The 17,904-nt window shown below is 36.1% G+C and overlaps 1 pseudogene; it reads left to right on the top strand.

Moving 5' to 3' along the window:
- Positions 1 to 7,999: 7,999 nt before the first annotated feature.
- Positions 8,000 to 9,276, top strand: LOC113900768 (annotated as a pseudogene).
- The last annotated feature ends 8,628 nt before the right edge of the window (positions 9,277 to 17,904 follow it).

The raw sequence follows: 17,904 nt of genomic DNA, 5'->3' as shown, positions 1-17,904 counted from the left end.
TATAGAAAATTCTCTGAAAGGACTGTCTATATCAATCATCTATAAAATCTATTTTACTTTTTTATTGTCATAAGATACATATATATGTATACAACTTAGAATTTGTCATTTTAACCACTTTTAAGTGTATAATTCAGTGGCATTTTATGTTCACAATGCTATGCAGCCATCACAACTATCTATTCCAAGAACTTTTCATTATCTCAACCAGAAACTATATATTTATTAACCAGTAACTCCCCATTTTCCACTCCTCCACCCTGTGCCACCCTTGGGAAACTTGCAATGAATACACCTATTCTAAATATGTCATGTAAGTGGAAACATGCAATATTTATTCTTTTGTACCTGGTTTATTTCATTCAGTATAATATATCAAAGGTTTATTCCTGCTGCTGCATGTATCAGAACTTCATTCCTTTTTATAGCTAAGTAATGCTCAACTTAATATATATCCAACATTTCATTTATCCAGTCATCTGTTGATGAACCCTTGGGTTGTTTCCAGTATCCTATGGATATTGATGGTATCTAGATCCTTGTGATATTCATATTATTAAATTGAATGATCAATAATCCATCCACATTTTATTTGATCCATCAATAGCATCTCATAGAAATGACCACATTTAAGTCCATGAAATATCTTCCTCACTAGATTGTAGCATGATGTGAGATTGTAAAAACAAAATGACATTTTCACATATTCAGCCTAAAAGCTGAGATACTTGAAGGAAACCTCATCTGTTGGAAACACAGAAGGACACTTTCACAGAAACTTTGGTAAACCACTTCAACTTGTGTTAGATCATGTGGTCATTCTTGATTCAAATATCAGAAAGGAAGATATGATTATTGTGATTTTCTCAGTCCATTTAATGGAGCTGTGAATAGACTCCATAACTCCTGAATGAGATTCACAAACTTGGAGAGATGAGTATCTGAAGAACTCCAGGATTCTGTTACAAAGGAATAAGATGAGAGTGATGCTAGGTAAGCAACCAACAGTATCTACTGTATGTCTCAAAACATTCATGGAATTCTATTTCAAAAATTGTTTCTACCTCAAGTACTAGTATTAACGTCTGTAAAGTATACTTCTGTGTCTAAAGATTATATCAGTATATCCTCTAAATGTTCTCTATGAAGGATCAAAATAAATAGAAAAAATGTCCTCTATTCCTTTACAAAACATAGCTCCTTTAATGTGTGAACTCATTCCTTGAAATGCACTTCAAAACAAAAATTATGTGTATTTGGCTTCATGATGATAACAGATACGATTTAATAGCTACCCATCCAAATAAATCCTGCAGGTGGTAAGCAATGGTCCATGCATAAAACAAGCAGCCCGATTTTCAAAAGGCTGTCAATTAAATGAGAAGAACTGTTGAGCTGATCTGCTGCTCCCCAAATGTTAATTAAAATTGCAATATTGCTATGGGGCAGCCAGACATACTGCAGCTCATGGACAGCTGTGATGCAGCGGCTCAGCATATTGTAATCACAGTGATAGATGGCTTTGATATCATCACTGTGAAACAGTATTATTCCAGTATATTTCTGATTACTCACTGCCTAGGAACACATTTGTTTCATAACACTCTTTCTTTTCATTCTGTTTTCTCCTCTTCTTAATTTATCTACCTTGTACCTGATGCACTGGTCAATGACTAATGTTCTCCCAGCTCTGGCTTTGCAAGTACATGGTAGCGTACATTTCACATTCTTGGCTTACAACTGATTTCAAACATGAAGAAGCGATTTTCATTTTTCTTTTCTTATGTAAATACTAGACTCTGATTAAATTTGGTTTCCTATTCTTCCTTCTGCTTTAATTTCAAAATATTTCATTCTTTGAACGCTAGAGTGTTATTAATGTAGTACTTACTATATTTTGTGGAAATATATGGGATACTAAAACTCTCTTACTTCTGAACGTTACACATATTTTAACTGAGGTAATTGTAAATTTGAGTACAGTAAAAGAACAAAGGAAATCAATCCTGAATATTCATTAGGAGGAGGGCTGATGCTGAAGCTCCAATAATTTGGCCACAGAGTCAACTCATTGGAAAATGCTCTGATGCTGGGAAAGATTGAGGGCAAAAGGAGAAGAGGGCAGCAGAGGATGAGATGGTTAGACAGCATCACTGACTCAATGGACACAAATTTGAGCAAACACCAAGATATAGGTGAGGAGAGTAAACTACTTTATGTTAATGTAAGTTAGATATCCATAGTTTTACTGGTACTCATATCTATGAGTATGTATTAAATTCTGTGAAATTTAATTATAGGTAGTTTTGTGTACATAGCATTGTAGCAAAGATTCTAGACAGTACCAACACCATAAAATCTTGGCTGTTGTTCTTGAATAATCATACCCACATCCCACCAGTTTCCCCAACCATCCCTAATCCTTACCACTAAATTTGTCCTTCATTTCTAAAATGTCATCAGAAATAAAATGACATAGCATATTATAGCCTTTTGGAAATTTTTTTTTTTTCACCCAGCATGATTCTCTGGAGATTTACCTAAGTTATGTGTATCAATTAACTAGTCCTTACTATCACTGAGTAGTATTCCATGACATGAATGTACTACTGTTTAACAATTCATTTGTTGAAGAACATTTGAACTGATTCTAGATTTTAGCTATAATAAATAAAGCTTCTATGAATTTTTGCTGTACAGGTTTTTGCGTAAATATGTTTTTATTTCTCTGGGATAAATTCACAGTAGTTGAATTGTAAGGATAAATGATGCTTATATGTCTAGATCTTTTTAGAAAGCTCTAAACTTTTGGTTCCTCTGTCCATGGGATTCTCCAGGCAAGAATACTGGAGTGGGTTTACATTTCCTTCTCCTGGGGATCTTCCTGACCCAGGGATAAAACCCAGGGATAAAACCCAGGTCTTCTGCATTGCAGGCAGATTCTTTACCATGTGAACCACCAAGGAAACCCAAACTTTTTCATAGTGACTACCATTTTACATTCCCATGTGAAATGTATAAGCAATCAAATTTCTCCACATATATGATAATTTTTGGTGTTAGCACCAATATTGTTTTAATTTTAGTCACTCTAATAGTGTGTAGCAATATCTTACTGTGATTTTAATGTATATATAGTTATTAATATATGCATTATATAATTTATAATCATATGAAAATTATATAACTTATAATTATATGAACACTATATAATTTATAATTATATGAAAACATGAAAACTGCCTGTTTTCATAGTTTTCATGAATATTGAACGTATATGCCATCTTTGTATTTTCAAATACCTTGCCATTACCTTACACAGAGATGGAGCTCCATTTAAATGAGAGAAAGAATTAATCATATACAGTTGATTTCTTTAGAGAATAGTAAAAATTTTATTTGTTTCTGTATTTATCATAAGTAGAGTTTCAACCTCTTCACTATTATCTAAATAAAAATAAAATTTTAGAATGGGCAGAGGTTTCCAATTTGTAATTGATATTTGGATAGGATATATTAAAACTGTCTAGAAAAAATGTAAAGATCAAGTTCTTGTTTCCTACAGTATTTTGAAGTAAATAATTTTAGAGATTCTATTAATAGACTGAATTATCTATATAAATATATGCTCTTATTGAAAATATCATATATACAATTGCATTAGTGTTATAAATTTTTTACATTTCTGTAATATTTACAAGTGAAAATACTTGTAATTTTTTCCTGTTGTAGTGACATTAGGGGAAAATTGTGAACATATGACTAGATGGTCTTTAGGTTTCCATTTTGCACTATTTTTTCTTAATAAATAATAATGTAACTCTAGCCTGTTTCTTTTACACTTATTATTTTAGCAACAAAGTTGTCTCCTTTGGAATCTCCAAAATCAATGCCAGGAGAGTGGTCAGTAAGAAAATAAGCAGAACACAAAATTATGTGATCTATATTTAATCCTCTGGGTAATAGATGAAATTTTTGTGAATTTTGATGATAAATTATTTACAACCTAATCAAGAATAATGAAACAAAATATGATACTACTCTGAGATCATAATACTTTTCCCATTTTTTCTAACAATATTTTAACCTCCATAAGGTATCTATTTGAATTCCCTTCTTAGTATCTTCAAGGTTTCTAATAAGTATTAAATTCCACAATGCATTATTAGATACAGTATCTATGGATACTCTGTGCACTGGGATTCTAGCATAAGTAGAAAGAAAAAATCTGGCAATATGTATGCACATAAGCTTTGACAAGAGGTATTGGCTCCTACTGCAAACACAATTTTCATCTTAAGGATAACTTATCTAGTTCATCACTCACAGAGGTTTCAGAATGATCACTTCCAAAATGCCATCCTGCTTTCATTTTTTTTCCCAAGGAAGGTCTGAATAACCTGTAAGTGAATCACTGAACAAAGAAAGTACCAAACCTCAAATAGTCTCTCTAAGACCCTTCAACTACAAACTTGTAACATTTTTTTATGACATTTCAAAGTGACTTGTGATCCTGACACTGCTGTTTAAAAGATGCAGTTTGAATCCAAATTAAACTGTAAGCCACACATTTAGAGGACGTATTTTTTGTTTTGTTTTCCCATTTGATTTCTTAAAGTTAATTATGCGTGTTAGTTGTTCAGTCGTGTCCAACTCTTTGCGACCACATGAATGGTAGCCCACCAGGCCCCTCCATCCATGGGATTTTCCAGGCAAGAATACTGGAGTGGGTTGCCATTCCCTTCTGCAGGGGATCCTCCAGACCCAGGGATCAAACCCAGGTCTCCCGCATTGCAGGCAGATTCTTTACCATCTGGGCCAGGGATGGTTCAGATGGTAATTCCTGGAAAATCCCAAAAGTTAATTATAGCTTTCTTTAATATATATAGCTGAGACTAACTTTAATTCAACCTATGGCATGAAAACTCTTTGCCTCATTTATCCTAATTTGATAAAGTTTCCATAATTATGACTTAATTCAAAATGCTTAGTCCCCACACAGGAGAATCACTTATAATTTGTTGACTTTTTTTTTTAAAGAAGAAAAGACACAATTATATGAATTTCACTATAAGATAGATCAACCTAGATATTGAATATCACATAATTTATTTAAGTGCCTCAAATGAGTTCAGTGCTCTGTGATCTCTCTAAGATATTACTCCCACATAAAAAAGACTTATTTTGGAGAAACTAGAAAAGAAATTAAAAAGGAAGAAGAAAATATTTTTGCAATACACCTGCCATAGAAGAGCAATGCTTATCTTTACCCCTTACTGTATTGTAGTAGCCAACTATATTGTAGTAGGGATTTGTAGAACTTCTGGTTTCTTTGAACTGCATAGACATAAGAAAAGATTGTATTATGTTTTTTGCAAGTCCTCCATGTGTGTGTTGGTGCTCACCCCTCCATGGAGAGTTTGTATTACTAGTGTATCCTGTAATAGAGAGATTTCAGACAAGTCTCAGAAAAGCTTATGCAAGTCTGTATCATAAAGCATCAATACTTACACAGACTCTCACTATCTGATTATGTGTTTAGAAGTCAATGGATGCCAGGGATGCACAGAAACCAATGAACAATTTGACACTTCAAATAATCAGTTCAAAACCTTGCATTAAACATTTCTCAGGTCTCCGGGAATATTCCAACTTTATGACCCTAGTCTGGAGAATGCAGTGTATCCTGTTTTATGATTCCAGCTCAGCTCACTGTTTCCCTTTAGTCCCAACCTCAACCCTTTAATAGGTATTTAGAATCTTCAGGATATTTGCAAAAGCTATCTATAAATACAATAGTCGTATGCGACTCTTTGTGATCCCATAGACTATATGGTCCATGGATTTCCCCAGGCGAGAATACTGGAGTGAGTAGCCCTTCCCTTTTCCAGGGGATCTTCCCAACCCAGAAATCAAACCCAGGTCTCCCGCATAGCAGGCAGATTCTTTACCAGCTGAGCCACAAGGGAAGCCCATCTATAAATACGTGAATTTTTTCACTATGCCAACTACACTAAATATGTGAAAACTTTACAATTAATATACCCACAATAAAATCACTGTATTGTTATATAGCCTAAAGAATTATAGGAACTCAAATCAGACTATGGGATGTCATATTGCTTGTTTACCACCCACATGAGCTTGGATAAGCAGTTTTACTTTTCAGAGCATCAGTGAACTCAACAGGGAAAACTCTTAAAGTAGTTAAGAGATTTAAACCAGACATCTACTAAAATTGATTTAAGAAATACCTGGCACAAAATAGGCACTTTTCCCTTCTTTCTCTTTCATTCACTCACAGTGCCCTTAGGCCATCATATGTGTTCTCATACTGGCAGATCAAAGTGAGAGCAGGCTTGTCTCAGCAGTTGAAAACAGGGGAAAAAAAATTAAAATAAATGAGAGTTTTCCACTATTCTTCATCTTTGGCAGACTCCATTTTAATAGCTTGTCTCATCAAATAATCATTACACTCAATAAGTTGTCTAACACACTACTGCAAGGCTAAATGACTGTCAACTGGCTCAGGCCAGTCTTGCCCACTGAGTAATAACAGACTGTGGCAGGATTTCTGTTTCATTAAGTCAGAGAAATAACATTTCTAGTAAAATTATGCACTCATAAAATTGAGTTGGCCTAAAAAACAGAGTATTTTCTTCTAATATTTTGAGGACCATAAAATATATCCAAATGATAGAACAAATCAAAGATGGTTTACAAAATTAATTTGGCTAAGTGGTAGATTGACTACAACTGGAAAAGATAGATCATATAAACCCAGTATGAGGGCACATTCAAGATGCACTGAAAATTCTACGTTAACTTGAAATTTTATTTGAATAATTGGCCAGTGGCCTAACTTCTCTACATCTGTGTTTCCTCATTGGTAAAATGTCAATGTACAAGTTAGGGTTTATTTTGTATATAAATATTTTTGAATTTTACTTTTTCAATTTTACTGCAATTAAGTGTAGTCGTATTATATTTATGTGCTAAAATTGATTAACGGAACACAATCATTTTAAGGATGTTTCATTTAAAAAGATTTTGTTGATGACAAAACTTCAATTTTAACATATTAATTAAATCACATTTTTAAAGTAAAATACAACTAATTTAGATTGAATTTTGTGCATTAAACAAGTTCTTCTCTAAAACTGGCATGTCGTGTATCAAAGAAGAGACATATTTTTCAACTTGTTATTTCTACTATAAATAATTCATACTTTAAATTATGGTAAACTGAAAATTACACCATTGCAGCAATCAGGGACTCTTAATTTTATTCCTAAATTAGACTGGCTGTCTGGTCTTCAGGAAATTATTTTACTCCCTTTTGTCAAAGTTTCCTCATTTGTCTAATGAGCAAAAACATTTTACTTCATAATTTATCACTGCATATTATTAATACTAAGATACTTTTTCATATATGAACATCACTGAAATCAGATGCCTCTTAAAATTGAATGCATATTATCATAAATATTGGAAGCACACTAATTTTTATTCATAGCAATACCAAACATAGTAGTTTATCCTTTAATTAATGGTCTCTTAGGTTTAATATGATATTAACTGAATTAGTTATCTGGGACTTAAATATAGACCCATTTTAAATGAGTGGTGACATGAGTGTACTTTCTTCAAGGTATTTATATGTGAGGCATTAGTGGGCAATGGAAGAACAAAAATATAAAATATTATAGAAGTCAAAGGATGTTTGAAGAGTTCTGGTAATACTTAGGAGTAGGGTGCAGGGGGTGTGACAGGGAGGAACTGAAGATGAGGCTGAAGCATGGGTTGAAGTCAGATCCTGGATATCCTTTAACACCACGGTTAGGAAGTTAGAGTCAATCATCAGGTGTACTTCCTTTGCCTACAGTGATTGCTCACTGAATCTGAGCTATTAACCAAGCTAGATGCTCAAAGTCCTAAAGAAGCATGATCTTTGCTTTTGTGCAACATTTTAATCAATCCTTAACTCCTGAACCTGTGGACGCCATGCACAGGAAACACCTCCAGGAGATACCTGACCAGAGTGGCAATGTTACCACCAGTTTCACGTGGGGATGGGATTCTAGCAAGACTTCTGAACTGCTTTCAGGCATGGGGGTCCCGCCCTGGAGAAGGAGGAGGTGGACAGTGAGAACATCCCCCAGGAACTGCTTTCAAACCTGGGCCACCCACAGAGCCCCCCAAGAAAACGGCTGAAAAGCAAAGGCAATGACAAGGACTTTGTGATTGTCCACAGACCTAAGCTAAACTGAGAGAAATTTCCAGGTGTTTCTTGGGACTCCCTTCCAGACGAGCTGCTTTTAGGAATCTTTTCCTGTCTGTGCATCCCTGAACTCCTCAAAGTCTCCAGTGTTTGTAAGAGATGGTAATATCTAGCGTTTGATGAGTCTCTCTGGCAGACTGTAGACCTCGCAGGCAGAAACCTCTACCCAGATGTGGTTGGTCGGCTTTTGTCCCGAGGGGTGGTTGCCTTCCGCTGTCCACGATCATTTATGGACCAACCGTTAGTTGAACATTTCAGTTCTTTTTGTCTACAGCACCTGGACCTTTCGAACTCTGATCGATGTGTCTACCCTGCATGGCCTTCTGTCTCACTGCTCCAAGTTGCAGAATCTCAGCCTGGAAGGCCTCCGACTTTCAGATACCATTGTTGATAATCTTGCTCAGAACACAAATTTACTGTGACTAAACCTTTCTGGGTGTTCTGGATTCTCTGAATCTGCCCTGAAGACTTTGCTGAGTAACTGTTCCAGACTGGATGAACTGAACCTCTCTTGGTGCTGTGATTTCACTGAAAAGCCTGTACAGGTAGCTATTGCACATGTATCAGAGACCATAACCGAGCTGAATCTCAGCGGGTACCAAAAGAATCTGCAGAGATCAGATGTCTCTACCTTAGTTGGAAGATGTCCCAATCTTGTCCACCTAGACTTAAGTGATAGTGTCATGCTGAAAAATGACTGCTTTCCAGAATTTTACCAACTCAACTACCTCCAACACCTATCACTCAGTTGGTGCTATGACATAATACCTGAAACTTTACTTGAACTTGGAGAAATTCCCACATTAAAAACACTACAAGTCTTTGGAATCATACCAGACAGTACTCTTCAACTGTTAAAGGAAGCCCTCCCTCATCTACAGATTAATTGCTCCCATTTCACCACCATCACCAGGCCGACCATTGGCAACAAGAAGAACCAAGAGATATGGGGCATCGAATGCTGACTGTCACTGGAGAAGCCCAGTTGTCTATGAAGCCTCTATTGCAAGATGGTGTCTCCTCTATTATTTGAACAGGGAAAGTAAGCAGGAAGCCCAATTTTGGAGATCTCAGCTATTTTTATTCTTGGTTTTCTATTGCCTTCCTCTACAAGTATATTAGAGAATCATTGGAGACAGAAAACTATGAAGTGTTGCTTTTTAGAAATGACTATGAAAACTTTATCACTGCTATACCCTTAAGAGCCTAAGCTCTATGCTTTTTGAAATTTTAGGGAGATTGAGCCTATAATTTCAAGATACCTTAAATAGCAAAATTTGAACCATGTCTTCCAAGTGCCATTCTTCATAAATCTATTTAGAATCAAGCTTAAAAATAACCACCAGCAAATCATTTTTGTAGCCTATATGGCAACTGAACATTCTTCTATTTAATTTTTCAGCACTGCTTTATTATAAGACATCCGTTTGGTTCAGTTCAGTCGCTCAGTCATGTCCGACTCTTTGTGACTCCATGAATCGCAGCACGCCAGGCCTCCCTGTCCATCATCAACTCCTGGAGTTCACTCAGACTCATGTCCATCGAGTCAGCGATACCATCCAGCCATCTCATCCTCTGCCGTCCTCTTCTTCTCCTGCCTCCAATCCCTCCCAGCATCAGAGTCTTTTCTAATGAGTCAACTCTTCGCATGAGGTGGCCAAAGTACTGGAGTTTCAGCTTTAGCATCATTCCTTCCAAAGAAATCCCAGGGCTGATCTCCTTCAGAATGGACTGGTTGGACATAGGTTGCAAAAAATAATAAGATATTTGTATTGTAAGCTGAAAATAATGAGAATCATAGAGTAGATCTGCAGCAATCTCTTCTGAGGATGGCAAGAAAAATAGACATTTCAACTGCGCCTTTAGATTCGCAGTCAGGTTGATGGAAACAAATAGCCCCAGGTCATTCTCTTTAAAACCTAAATAAAGAAACAGACAATTGGCCAACCAGAGGTGTAGAATTGGTATAGAATTTAAAGGCTCAAGAGACAGTTTTCTATGACAGTTAACCTGGGGTATCCTCTAATGCACATTAATGAAGTCTCCTTTATGTACAATTGGGAAGGTCCCCTGGAGGAGGAAATGGCAACCCACTCCAGTATTTATGCCTAGAGAATCCCATGGACAGAGGAGCCTGGCGGGCTACAGTCCATGGGGTCACAAAAAGTCAGACACGACTGAGTGACTAATACTAATACTTATCTCTATTAGCATATCTAGCAATTTTTTCTTGGAAATTTTATGTTTATATACCTGCCCTCCTCAGTCTCTGAACCTCTTATGGACAACAACTGTGTCATTTATTTTTGTTTATCTAGTATATTGCCACAATTTCTGACACACAGTTTCATGTATGTAGCATGAACAGTTCCTGTTGGAGCATGTTTTAAACAATGAATCCATGTTAGCAAAAAAACTAAGTATACATAAATGGTACGGGCATTGCCCATGTCAGTTACTCTCGGTATTTAAGGAGGTAGCAGTAGTGCAGCAGCCTCTTAAGGTTCTGACTTGTGTGTAGAGAAAAAACTGGAAGACAATAGAAGAATTGAGATGTACTTCAATCTTTTTGTCTGAAATATGTGAATAATAATAAAGTTGTTTATAGGGAGATGAGAAAAGTATCATGAAAGGATATTGGCCATCTTTGATATTTACATAACCCTTCTTGGTATAGAGCAGGCTCTTAGTTTATATTTGATAAATGTATGAATGAGCAAACGAATGGCTGGTTGTTTTATGTTTTCTCAAGGAAATCTAATGTTTAATTTGAATCTTCTGGATCTTTACATAGACATTTCCTACTGTTTGAGTGCTGTGAATACTTTTTATTTTCTTGGATAATATTTGTGATATGCAGAGATGTTTAACAAAATTATCCCATCAAAAATAGCCACAGCAGAGGCAAAACTCATCTGGCAGCCAATTATTTACCAGTTATTGAAGGAAGAAAATGAACATTCATGAAACAAAACACGTATGTTTTTTCTGAACTACATTTAGAGTTTTCAATGTGCGTACTCAGATTCAACTTGAATTGAGATGTGCAAGCCACACTCACATACCCTGTTCTCGGTGTCATTCAAGCACTGTGTATACCAATCTGGAAAAGCTTGGTCTCTTTCCTTATTGAAGATCACAGAGTGGTTGGAATAAAAGAAACGAAAAGAAATAACACATTTTGATGCAATATACATTCATTTTTCAAAGCTTACTTCATGTCACCTAATTTACAAATCATCTGTCTCTAATCTTGATCTAAATGATGTACTCATTGCACGCACTGCAAACCATTTTATTACAGAAATATGAAGTAAAAGTAGTACAGTATTTTCTTTCTGTACTTGTTTACTTATAAGGTGTTTCTAAATGCTACCAAAGGATTTAGGAGGTAAGTATTGATAATTCTTTTGAAGAATATTCCATCATTGAACTCTGAAAGAAGAATTACAGTAACTTCCTTGGTTTTTCTGTTTGATCTTTAACTTTCCCATCTGTAAAATGAGGTGAATAAGGGCCGATCTAGTTGCCTTTGTGCTTAATTATACTTTCTTTAAAGAAAAAAACAGATTAACTCTTATAAGTTTGAGAAATTCTTCCCCTAGAGGAGCCTGGTAGGCTGCCGTCTATGGGGTCGCACAGAGTCAGACACGACTGAAGTGACTTAGCAGCAGCAGCAGACGTGCCACAGTGGTACTTTCAGCTTTCATATTTTTTCTGTGAAAATGCCTCTTGGTCCTATTGAGTCCTGCTTAAACTCACCCTATGATTTGGCTAGAGTACCTGTTATCACCTACCATCATGGATAAAGTTTTGTGAAAATTATATCTTTAAATGGGCCAGAACAAACCCAAGTCATCAAATATAATTTAAATGATGAACCTCAACATTTTCCATTTGAATAGTTTCCCAAATGATTGCCATTTATTAATGTCAGATTAAAGGACTTCATTCATTTTTCCTATTCAGTAGAGAGGCAGTTAATGAATGGTGCTGACTTGGCCAGGCTTCTAATGAAAATCTGGAAGAGTGCAGCCCTCAGTGTGAAGAAACTCAACTAATGCCGGCTGAATATTGACACGATTTTCATCCATGCAGAAAGTCTTCTCATACACCTTTTGGCTCATGAGATGGTAATTATGTCATCAAAGCTAAATAGAAAACATTGGGCTGAAGACTGCCTTCTCTAAGTGACGTTCCATGAATTAATGCACGACCTCCTGGCTTCTTCACTTTCCTTACCAAGGCTCTGTTGCTTCAGAGAGATTTCCAGAGCAAATGAAGCAAGACAAGATAAAGGCTAGTGCCCATCTTGAAAACTAGATAGTGAAGAAGAGCGGAGAAAGGAAATATCTACCATTCATAATATTACCAAAAATATTGGTAAATACTCTGATTTAGTTTATGAACTGGATCTTAATTTATCAATATTGATAAGCTTCAAACAGGTAATATAGAAAGATTCCAATACATTTCAAAATATGAAGCAGTGTTACTGACATATGATACTTGCAGAGATCTGAAAGCTTGCCCGGCAGGGGGAACACTGATTTCTCCATTGATGATTAACTCTGGGAGGGACTGGAGAGGATAAAAGAGGTTGGGGAGAGGGGGCAAGATACTGTCTAGATATACATAAACAATTTAAATAATGGAAAACACAAATAAAAGCATAGTTGATTCAATTTGGTTTTCTTTTCAGAAAATGTAACAGTATTCTTGTATTAAGCTGCTTTAATTTGCCAATTCTAGGCTCTAAACAACCATCCTAGTGCATTAAGATAACAGAGTAGATTGTTCAGTTTCACCATCTAATGCATTTCTCTTTTCAAATGTAATTTTCATCGTTATCAGTGTGATAGATGTACAATGGGATACAGATTGAATTACAAAGCTTATAATAAGAACAATAACCTGACCCACCACTTTCTGCCAATAATTCTTGTCCCAGAAGAGCAATAGCTTTCAATGGTTTCAGCTATTTATCCTGGCATTTATCCTATATTTCTTAATAATGCTTATATACTTTTTTTTTTTTTTTTTTGCTTAGAGGTTTTAGATAATACCTAAAGAAAAAAACTTTTGTAGAAAAACAAGAATTAGCACTCTCTCTTTCTCTTACTCTGGCAGATTTTTTTTTTTTTTTTTTGGCCATGGTTCTCAACATAATAACAGTGGTAATATTGAAAATTATTAACTTTTATTTGAATGATTGCATTTAAAGCAAGCATTGAACTACGTATCCTCATAAAATCCATGTGAAGAAAGTATTATTACCTCTTTTTTTTATTGATCAGGCAAATGGAAGAGATATTAATGTTCTTTTAATAATATAACTAGTACTTGGTAGAACTGAAATTCTAATTCAGATTTGTCTATTTAATATGTATAGTCCTAAAAACTAGGTAAACGTCACTGTCTTTGAAATCTTATAACTTTGTATCACTTTTTCACTTGACATGATTTCAGTATTCTTTAGTACTATTAAAACATTTTTTGTAACCAATGTTATTTTGGATGTACTATATTCCAAGTGAAGAGTGTATATTTACTGAATTCTCTATTTATTACTGTCAATTTAGCCTCCACACAGTTGTTATTCTAAACATTGCTAAGATAAATGTCTTTATGCATTATTCCTGCCAAATTTTTAAAAACATCTTTGTGTTTCAGGCAATTTCTTAAGTTGCCATGAGAGGTCATGACTTAAAAAATAATTAGTTAAAAAATAATATAATATGGATAATGACCAGAAATGTAAATCACTTAGTAACACGGAAGCTAAACTAAGTTCACAGTCTCTGCTAATCATGCATTTTATGGAAGATGGAAACCAGTTCATTATAATCATCTGGCAATGTTAAACTAGAGTCTAGAAACAAAGTTGTAGGTTCTTAAAGAATGACATTTCTACAAGCAATACATATGCCTTATATGTATTATTAGTATAATTACTGTATATAATATAAAATTACTATAAACACTTTAAAAACACAAAATTTATTTTTAGTGCGTTGTCGCTTCCAGGGAACTTTAATAAATGCATTACTGTTGGTATCAGTGATCAATTTTGCAGATGAAGAATACAAAGCTCACAGATAGTAGATGGTTTGTTTAATGTCTTATAGTAGCTAATGGCAGATCAAAGACTAATACTAGGTCATGACTTTATAAAGTTAATTTATTTTTTATTGAAGGATAATTGCTTTACAGAATTTTGCTGTTTTCTGTCAAACCTCAGCATGAATCAGCCATAGGTATACATATATTCCCTCCCTTTTGGAACTCCCTCCTATCTCCCTCCCCATCCCACCCCTCTGCTGCTAAGTCGCTTCAGTTGTGTCCGACTCTGTGTGACCCCACAGACGGCAGCCCACCAGGCTCCCCCATCCCTGGGATTCTCCAGGCAAGAACACTGGAATGGGTTGCTATTTCCTTCTCCAATGCATGAAAGTGAAAAGTGAAAATGAAGTCACTCAGTCTTCTCCGACTCTTCAGGACCCCATGGACTGCAGCCTACCAGGCTCCTCTGCCCAAGAGATTTTCCAGGCAAGAGCACTGGAGTGGGGTGCTATTGTCTTCTCCAATCCCACCCCCCTAGGTCACTCTTTTTACTACAAAGACTATAGCAAAATGTTGGGTGCATCAGAGATATTAAGTTTAAAGAAAGATCGATTCAATTATGGTGTGTTTTCTCCCTTGCTATGCTATGCTATGCTAAGTCACTTTAGTCGTGTCCGACTCTGTGTGACCCCATAGACGGTAGCCCATCAGGCTCCGCCGTCCCTGGGATTCTCCAGACAAGAACACTGGAGTGGGTATTTTCTCCTTTACTGGTAGACAAATGAAATTATCTTAAAAACCTAGTCTCTAGAATAGTAAGTTAATAGTAAGTAATTCTTCTAGAAAACAACAGGTCCTAAGGTCAAAGATGCTTATATTTTCTGGTGGTCACATGATTGCACGCTCAATTGCTTTACTCATGTCTAAATCTTTGCAACTCTATGGACTGTAGCTCTCCAGGCTTCTCTGTCCATGGGGTTCTCCAGGCAAGAATACTGGAGTGGGTAGCTGTGCTCTCCTCCATGGGATCTTCCCAAACCAGGGATCAAACCTATATCTCCTGCATTGCAGGCAGATTCTTTACACTTGAGATTAATGAGATTTCCATTAACAAGATTTGCATTCATGAGAAGTCCATTAACAAGATTTTAAACTGTATAAGTTTTATTTTTGTCTCCATATGAATATCTCTTGTGTCAAAGAAAACTCAGTCAGGAAATTAGTCTTCAACTATCACTTGTGGAATAATGTTTCCATTTCTAGGTTACTTTAATACTTTTTCTTGGTGATTCTGTGTGGGAGACTACTAATTGTAATTCTTTTGTAATTACTCTCGTTTCAAGTGAAGCCCATAAATAATCCTTTAGGAGTAACATAGTTGGTAGAAAGCCAGGTCCCTTTACCTTTAAGCAGTATTTTGTGAGGTTTTGCTTTATTTCATTTTAATGTTAGCTGAGTCCCTCCCTATTTCATGTATACAGAGAAGAAAATGCTGCTGCTAAGTCACTTCAGTTGTGTCCGACTCTGTGCGACCCCATAGACGGCAGCCAACCAGGCTCCCCCGTCCCTGGGATTCTCCAGGCAAGAACACAGGAGTGGGTTGCCATTTCCTTCTCCAATGCATGAAAGTGAAAAGAAAAGAAAATAATGCTCTGAAATTGGAAAGCCCTAATTGTAGATCTTCAGCAAATGTCTTATTTTGGAAACATTCTGGGAAAAGGAAAAAACAATCAGAAACCTATGAATTAAGAGACCCTATTTTGGAGAAATGATATAATAATAAGGATTTCAAGGTGAATACTGAGAAACCAACAAGATGTTTGCCTGAAACCTGAATTAGATAAACCTCATTTACTAGGTATGTGACCTTACATTTTTCATATCCCTTATCTTCAGTGATAATGACTACTTTGCAAGTTTTTATTTATATTAACATTTATAGTGGGTTTAAAAGTATTTTATATGTAAACTGTGTAGTACTTAGTAAGTCCTTAAAAATGTGAGTCAATTATTTGAACATGATTTTACAGAGCTGATTCATATCTTTGTGATCCCATGGACTGTAGCCCTCCAGGCTGCTCTGTCCCTGGGGATTCTCCAGGTGAGAACACTGGAATGGGTTGCCATGCCCTCCTCCAAGGGATCTTTCCAACTCAGGGATCAAGCCCAGGTCTCCTGCATTGCAGGTGGAATCTTTACCAACTGAGCCACAAAGGAAGCCCACGAAAGAAAAAAGTGATCAGAATTGCATCACATCTGTGTGTCCTGTGCATGCTAAGTCTCTTCAGTCATGTCCAACTCTGTGACCCCATGGCCTGCAGCCCATCAGGCGACTCTGTCCATGGGGATTCTCCAGGCAAGAACACTGCAGTGGGTTGTCATTTCTCCTAATTCTCAATTAAGACAAACTATCATTTTGAAAATGTGACACCATCTAACTTGGCCAACAGACTACACCATTGGCCACTGTCTGGGGAATTAATGTGTCTGGGGAATTAATATGTATAGGCAGGACAATTGCCATCTTGGCATCCTAAGAATTAGTATTAGAGAATTAGTATTAAAATAATTAGAATACTCAAACCTTAAAATCTCAGCATTGAATGGAATCTTATGTATAATTCAGCTCATGAATTATGCAAATTAGGAAGTGCAATCTTAGAAAGAAAAGGTCACTTCTTCTAAATTCAGCTAATATATACTGTGAAGAACTGCAGATAGTTTGGGTTTTACCCTACTGGTAAATTAACAGTTACATGGAAGCTATAATTTCATAGATAGTAGCCCAAGACATTAGACTCCTGGGTTGGAGATAAAGGGCTTTATTACACATGGCACTCATGGAAGGTGGAATGAACTTCATATTACCAATGGTTGCCCTTTCTCTCTCAACTCCCATTGGAGGTAGTTCTAAGTAAATGCTGTGTATAAGTGGGTTTAGGATACAGGTGAGTAACACTGAATTTAGGAAACTCCAAACTTTTAAGTATGAGTACTAGTGAATCTGCCCAACCTTAGTTCCACTGGAAGAAATTAGCATTACTAATCTTATCAGAAAGAAAGTATGTCCTTTAAGTGAAGAGGAACTAAAAAACCTCTTGATGAAAGTGAAAGTGGAGAGTGAAAAAGTTGGCTTTAAGCTCAACATTCAGGAAACGAAGATCATGGCATCCGGTCCCATCACTTCATGGGAAATAGATGGGGAAACAGTGGAAACAGTGTCAGTTTATTTTTTTGGGCTCCAAAATCACTGCAGATGGTGATTGTAGCCATGAAATTAAAAGACTCTTACTCCTTGGAAGGAAAGTTATGACCAACCTAGATAGCATATTGAAAAGCAGAGGCATTACTTTGCCAACAAAGGTCTGTCTAGTCAAGGCTATGGTTTTTCCTGTGGTCATGTACGGATGTGAGAGTTGGACTGTGAAGAAAGCTGAGCGCCGAAGAATTGATGTTTTTGAACTGTGGTGTTGGAGAAGACTCTTGAGAGTCCCTTGGACTGCAAAGAGATCCAACCAGTCCATTCTGAAGGAGATCAGCCCTGGGATTTCTTTGGAAGA

This window comes from Bos indicus x Bos taurus, chromosome 11 (assembly GCF_003369695.1).
Source record: "Bos indicus x Bos taurus breed Angus x Brahman F1 hybrid chromosome 11, Bos_hybrid_MaternalHap_v2.0, whole genome shotgun sequence".
Classification (NCBI taxonomy): Eukaryota; Metazoa; Chordata; class Mammalia; order Artiodactyla; family Bovidae; genus Bos; species Bos indicus x Bos taurus.
This window is presented reverse-complemented; position numbering and strand designations above follow the sequence as displayed.